The 6,977-nt window shown below is 39.7% G+C and overlaps 1 pseudogene; it reads left to right on the plus strand.

Moving 5' to 3' along the window:
• Positions 1 to 2,523: 2,523 nt before the first annotated feature.
• On the plus strand, positions 2,524 to 5,636 carry LOC136830844 (actin-3-like; annotated as a pseudogene).
• Positions 5,637 to 6,977: the final 1,341 nt, after the last annotated feature.

Below are 6,977 nucleotides of genomic sequence, written 5' to 3' on the forward strand. Positions count from 1 at the left end.
ATTCTTTCTCAGATTTTTTTTTTTTTTTTGTGTGTGAACACCTACAGTACTGTACATGCAAGGAAGGTGGCTGCCTCTACAAAGCTAAGATTTCGGTGATTAGAGTTTGTAGAATATCTCCAACCTGAGGTCATCCTCCTCTTGACATTTGCGCCAGAACTTATCCCTGTGAACCTCCCTTTTTTTTTTATCTTTCCTGGAGTGTAACCCCCCAAGGGTTTTCGGGGGTCGTTACCTAGGACTAATATCTCTTGGAGGTCATTATCTTTATGATATTTACATTCCTTTGTTTATGTTTTTACGGTAATCCCCAAAGGGCTTGTACTAAACACGCCGCAAAGGTAGATACATACCAGGTTAAAACCCTTGAGGGCCACTATCTAGGAAAGATCCCTTTTTTTTTTATGGAGCAACGACCAATAGCATGGGGTTCCTCGCTTCCTTTCATGGCCAAGGCCTGATGATAGCGGGAAAAAGGAAGAGGGAAGGAAGAAGAATTCCACGGAATGGCTGAAGAAGGAAAGAAACAGTAGCCGAAGCCTGTAATCTGACGATCATCGAATCCGATTTCCACAGAATTAAGGAGAGCAGAAGTGGCGGGGCGGTTGTTACGCATTCAAAGCGTTGCCCAGTGCGTCCCGCTAAGTATCGCATTGACTAATTACACTCGTAAACTGTTATATTCTGAAATAGTTTACTGCTTGTCAGTAAGAATATCAGTAGACTTAGTAAATGCTATGAAATATGATAGACACTGAAAGTCAGTAAATTGCATAAATCTTTTGGTAAATTTGAAAATAAAAACAACTGAATTGGCAGCAGAACAATGCAGCTTATGTACCCACTGATAAGCCCTTACTGTGCGCTTATTTGGGAAGCCCCTGTCATATATGAACTTTGTGACTCAAGTACTGAATATTCTCTAGGTGAAATTGTGGTAAATCTACCGTGGTAAAAACTGCTAGTAGTTGCAGGAACGAGGAAGAGGGGCGCCTTACTTCTATGGGGTAGGAGTGGTAGCCCTAGATGGCAAATAACAGAAAAAATAAATCCGTGACCCTGTGGCTTAGGTTTGCTGGTTTAGAACGCGTACTGTCCTCGCCCATTGTATTTCACCTAACTTACATTTATTTTCATTCGGGTGTAAAGCAGAGTTGTTCATGGATAAACATGCCGGCCACAGAAAACTATAAGAAATAAGGACAAATCTTGAACAGCTTCTCTGCAAGATTCAATGAGATTTATTTCTTTGCTCAATCACTTACCTTCGAAGCTCGTTGCACCACTTGGGGTTACAGAGCGCATCTAAAATTCACAGCTCAGTTTTAGGATTTATTTAAGAGTTTCTATTTTGTTTGTGTGCTATCTCAATGATTTGGTAATTTGGAGATTGATTAAGTTCTTTAGATTTACTGCATATTTTTTTTTCATTTCATTTGCAGAGGCATAACACTTTGTTATACAACTTTGACATTCAGTTGTTTATGTACACTTGTTACGTAATGAATATCAAAAATGACGAAAAGGAATTTGAAAGCCTATGCAGTCCACACTCGTTCAGGAGTCAGAGGAGAGACAAAATATTTCATGAAGGATTTATAGGGGATTACAAGGTAGCTTTGGCGTAAGTTTCAAGTGTTGTAGAGGACGATCTTCTTCTTTGGCGTGATGTTGTTTCAATTTCAGGTCGAAAAGTCCGGCCGAAATAAGAATGAATAACGTCTCAGTTATTTCATTCCAAGTAGATTGTGGTAAACTTATAGTTCACTGCCATCCCTTTGGAAAGGTGTGTTGATGACAAAAATGCACTGATGCTCTGCTGCAAAATAGTAAAATAATCTAGAATTTAAATGATATTATGATTATCTCCTTTATAGCACATACATAGCTAAATATGCTTTCATTTCACAGATGAAGACAAATAGCGTTCAAGGGCATCCGCTTCCCGAGTGTCGATATTATCTGTTTACCTCTGTCTGTTGTGATAAGAAATGCATCTGATAAGAATCTTCACGTGACGCAGTTTTATTATATTGGCGTGTTTTTTTTTTTCTTTGTGTAAGTTTTAGGTTAGACCAGCTTTGCTCTGATTCCACACATTATACTTATATTTCTTTACAGAATATGTAGATCATGTCTTACGTATAACATCGACAAAGTATGCGAATGCAAATCAGTTCAAAAATAATTTGATATTATACAAAACGGGCTATGTCATGTATGAAACGATCTAAAAAAAACATTTCATGCAAATACATGATCCCACCCTTCTTTGATATCTCGTTTTTGTTTTATTCGGTAATAGGTCTCCTGTCCTACTGCCCTTTGCAATTAAAAGAACATCATCATTAGCGAAGCGGAATTCAATGAATGAATTTCAAGTCGGCAACGCAACGCCACCAGCGCTCGTCGTTCTCTGAAGATAATGGACGGAAATAACTCTGCTGTAACCGAAGTCCGCCAACGCATCGCCTGATTATGATTTTAACATGACCAAATAAGGCTATGAAACTAAATCCCTGACATGATTCGCTCCTCGCTTCAGGCCCTTTGTGATAAGAAGGGTGGGCTCAGGTATATAGCGGTATGACAGGCCACAAACGCCCCATTCGTCTCCAAATAACGACTGATCCGCTTCGAGTGGCCTACCTGTGTGATAAGTAAGACAGCCTAATTCCTATTTCAGTATTATCTTTCTCATATTCATATGAAGATTTAGTTGTTATCAACTGCTTCGTTTGCTAATTTCAGCATCATTTGAGAATTAGGCCTACTTCCGTTTTGATGTAGATTTTGTTTTCATTTCAATGTAATAGATTCTGTTTTCAATGATAAGATTGCTTTTCAGTTGATCACTGGTTTTTTACTACCTTTGTATAAATAGACTGATGAATTTTTCTTTAAAAAATCTATTGGCCTGTGCAGACGAGTAAGATTAAACACCATTTACGACACAAACGAAAAACACTGATCTAAGTTACGATATATATTTTTTTATTATCAATTTCGTTCGTTCAAATGAGCTTCACCTAAACCGTATTAGAGTATGCTTCGTAAAATGAATCAAAGAAAATCTGTCAAATTTGTCTTCAAATTCAAGTTGGTGAAATTTTCTAATACTGAGGCCTATAGAAAATGAAAACTGACAAAAGGTTTTATCTAACTTTGACGTTAAAGATACAAGATAAAGAAAATGGGAGAGTGAAGGAATGGGCTCTGCCCCAAAACGAAGCTGTGTTTAGAGTCCGTGCGGGTGTTTTATTCATTTTTAGTATTACCTTTTTAACTTGATGGTAAACATCATTGCTGATATAACTGAAGGTAGGCGTGATTGACGGAAGGTCAAGGAGGTCACTACCCACCAGAGGTCGCAGGTCAAATGCATCGACCAGTTGGAAGCGAGACGAAAAGCTTCAATGGCATCGACTTGGTGTATTTACCGTCATCTCAAAAAGAAAGATAAAGACAGACTATGTCCAGGGTGGAAACCAACAAATGAAAATAAAGATGGGAAAGGAAAAGCGGGTGGGTGGGGGGGGGTTGGGGTTCACACTTAAAGAAACAGCACATCGCCCTTGAAAGTGTGGTGGATAATATATATAGGTGAACTGATAAAAGAAAAACATGGAGACACTTCCAAAGATTGGTAGTGCGGGGGGCGCCGGGGGGCGCGAGACAAAACGATACACTTCTCTCATCTTCTCATTCCTGATTATTTTCTTTCCCCAGGATATTCATTAACATCATCCAAAATGTGTGACGACGAAATTGCAGCCCTGGTTGTAGACAATGGATCCGGCATGTGCAAAGCTGGGTTCGCCGGGGACGACGCCCCCCGAGCTGTCTTTCCCTCCATCGTCGGAAGACCTCGCCATCAGGTAAGAATCTCTAAATTAATTGGAATTTGGAAAAAGATAATAAAAAATGACAAGCATTAACTGGGACGATATGTTTTTCTTTCGTTTCTTATTTTTCGTAATTTAAAAATAATGGGAAAGTCTCTAAATTTCCTTATCGAGTCCAAGCTAGTAATTTTTTTCAATGTACCAGGCGAATTGGGGAAATAAAGGGCTTTGATTAAAAAATACCAAAATCAGACTTGTCAAATATTCAGCTTTGAAGCAACAATGTTTTTCTCATTAAATTCTTGAAACGGGGAAGAGTGAACATTTATTGCAGTTCTCTGAGATTCCTAGATGGAAACAAATTTCCTTTCACCAGCTTTTAGGACGGTAGCATTAGAATATTTTCCTGTCTATATAAAGTCATACAAAAAGGATAATATACAGTATCATTGCACAGATACACATATACACTTGCCAGAATACTTTGGATCAGTTTTCATTATGATTTCATAAGTTTATATTTGAATTGTTAGTTATAGATTTGAATTTTCAAGAATTGCATGGCATCCGATACGACCTCGAAACCATTGCCAATTAAAACAAAGGCAGATATAACGAAAATATCTGATTTTAACAGTTACGATCTATTGTCAACATTACGATTACCCACATTCCAGGGCGTGATGGTAGGAATGGGCCAGAAGGACTCCTACGTGGGCGATGAAGCCCAGAGCAAAAGGGGGATCCTCACTCTCAAATACCCCATCGAGCACGGAATTGTCTCTAACTGGGACGACATGGAGAAAATCTGGCACCACACCTTCTACAATGAACTCCGTGTTGCCCCAGAGGAACATCCAGTCCTCCTCACAGAGGCCCCCCTGAACCCCAAGACAAATCGCGAGAAGATGACACAAATCATGTTTGAGACTTTCAGTACGCCCGCCATGTACGTCTCCATCCAAGCTGTGCTCTCTCTGTACGCCTCTGGTCGTACCACAGGTATCGTCATGGACTCAGGTGATGGTGTATCACACACTGTCCCAATCTACGAAGGGTACGCCTTACCTCACGCCATCCTCCGTCTTGACCTGGCTGGTCGTGACCTCACGGACTACCTCATGAAGATCCTAACGGAACGAGGCTACACCTTCACCACAACTGCCGAGAGAGAAATCGTACGAGACATTAAGGAAAAACTCTGTTATGTTGCCCTCGACTTTGACGAAGAAATGGAAACAGCAGCCCAGTCATCCTCCCTCGAGAAGTCCTACGAACTTCCTGACGGGCAAGTCATCACGATCGGTAACGAGAGGTTCCGTTGCCCCGAGGCCCTCTTCCAGCCAGCCTTCCTCGGTCTAGAGAACAGCGGCATCCACGAAACCACTTACACCTCCATTATGAAGTGTGACGTCGACATCAGGAAGGACCTGTATGCCAACACCGTCCTCTCTGGGGGCACCACCATGTACCCAGGAATCGCTGACAGGATGCAGAAGGAGATGACGGCCTTAGCTCCTTCCACAATGAAGATCAAGATCATCGCTCCACCTGAGAGGAAATACTCCGGTCTGGATTGGAGGCTCCATCTTGGCCTCCCTCTCCACCTTCCAGCAGATGTGGATCAGCAAACAGGAGTACGACGAAGCTGGTCCAGCAATCGTTCACAGAAAGTGCTTCTAATTTTTTTTTTTTTTTCGCCGTTGACCGTTGACGTAACCAGTAGAAATTCTCTGATAAGTTTTAGTTGCCTTTCATACTCTAATAAATATATTATTTTTCCAAGAATAAGTTTTGTTACTTGATCCTCATCTTGTGACTTTTTACCTTTTTTCTTATTTGTTTCAATGGTGTAAGAGTGTAAATGAAAAGACAATACCAAAATATTTCAATGAGAAACATTTTCGCTCGTTGTACCTGAATTTTGGAAGTGTTAAGTAGAAAGTACTGCTAACAATCTGGCCGACGTTAAATTAAGAGTTGACAGAGAAATTACCGACACGTGCCTCCAGTAAAGGCTTGGAACTTATAAAATACGAAAAGAAATCACAATTTTGTACTATGACAAAGTAACCCATGAAGGGTTACAACATCTGATCAAAGACACATTTAGTGAAGCTCTAATATTCAAAGTTATGAAAGAATTTGGTCTCTGTACGATTAATAAAGAAATCTGACGATAATCCGTTGTATCACTTCCATTTGTGAGTCCATGATATCACCATCTATTTTGATGATAGTAATCTGATATCAGATTATGTAATGGCATGTTTTTTTAGGGGAGAAGTAAGCCCAAGGTTTACATGTGGCACCCCCTTATTTTTTGTTCACATTTAAAAGAAGAAACCGTGAAAAAATTCTTCTTCTTCTTCTTCCACTGAGAGATAGGATATGGTAACACCTCTGCTTCCTCTAGAAATTCATCATAATGATAAAAGTAAATAAATGAAGAGCATACAAAAGCATAGGATGGCGCAACATTTTCCTGGTGAGAGAGAGGTTTAATACTTCCCCATAATAGGGAGGTTTAATACTTCCCCATATTAGGGAGGTTTAATACTTCCCCATAACAGGGAGGTTTAATACTTCCCCATAATAGGAAGGTTTAATACTTCCCCATAATAGGGAGGTTTAATACTTCCCCATAATAGGGAGGTTTAATACTCCCCATAATAGGGAGGTTTAATACTTAGGGAGGTTTAATTTGGAGGTTTAATACTTCCCCATAATAGGGAGGTTTAATACTTCCCCATAATTGGGAGGTTTAATACTTCCCCATAATTGGGAGGTTTAATACTTCCCCATAATAGGGAGGTTTAATACTTCCCCATAACAGGGAGGTTTAATACTTCCCCATAACAGGGAGGTTTAATACTTCCCCATAATGGGGACTCCACAAAGCGCGTCTCTGAAAAGACATTTCGATGCAGTTTAGGAAATGCCCATGAATCTTTAGACATGACTCAGCTAAATGTGTTATGGAAAATCACCATAACTCTCAGATTAACTCTAAACATGAAAAAAGATAGTCAGTTTGCTATTTAGCACATAGGGGAAAAATAAAGGTCATTGGAGAAATTTCTAAGGAGTTTTCAAAATGACCAAACTTCTGAACCCAAAACTTTATTGAGT

This window comes from Macrobrachium rosenbergii, chromosome 4 (genome assembly GCF_040412425.1).
Source record: "Macrobrachium rosenbergii isolate ZJJX-2024 chromosome 4, ASM4041242v1, whole genome shotgun sequence".
Classification (NCBI taxonomy): domain Eukaryota; kingdom Metazoa; phylum Arthropoda; class Malacostraca; order Decapoda; family Palaemonidae; genus Macrobrachium; species Macrobrachium rosenbergii.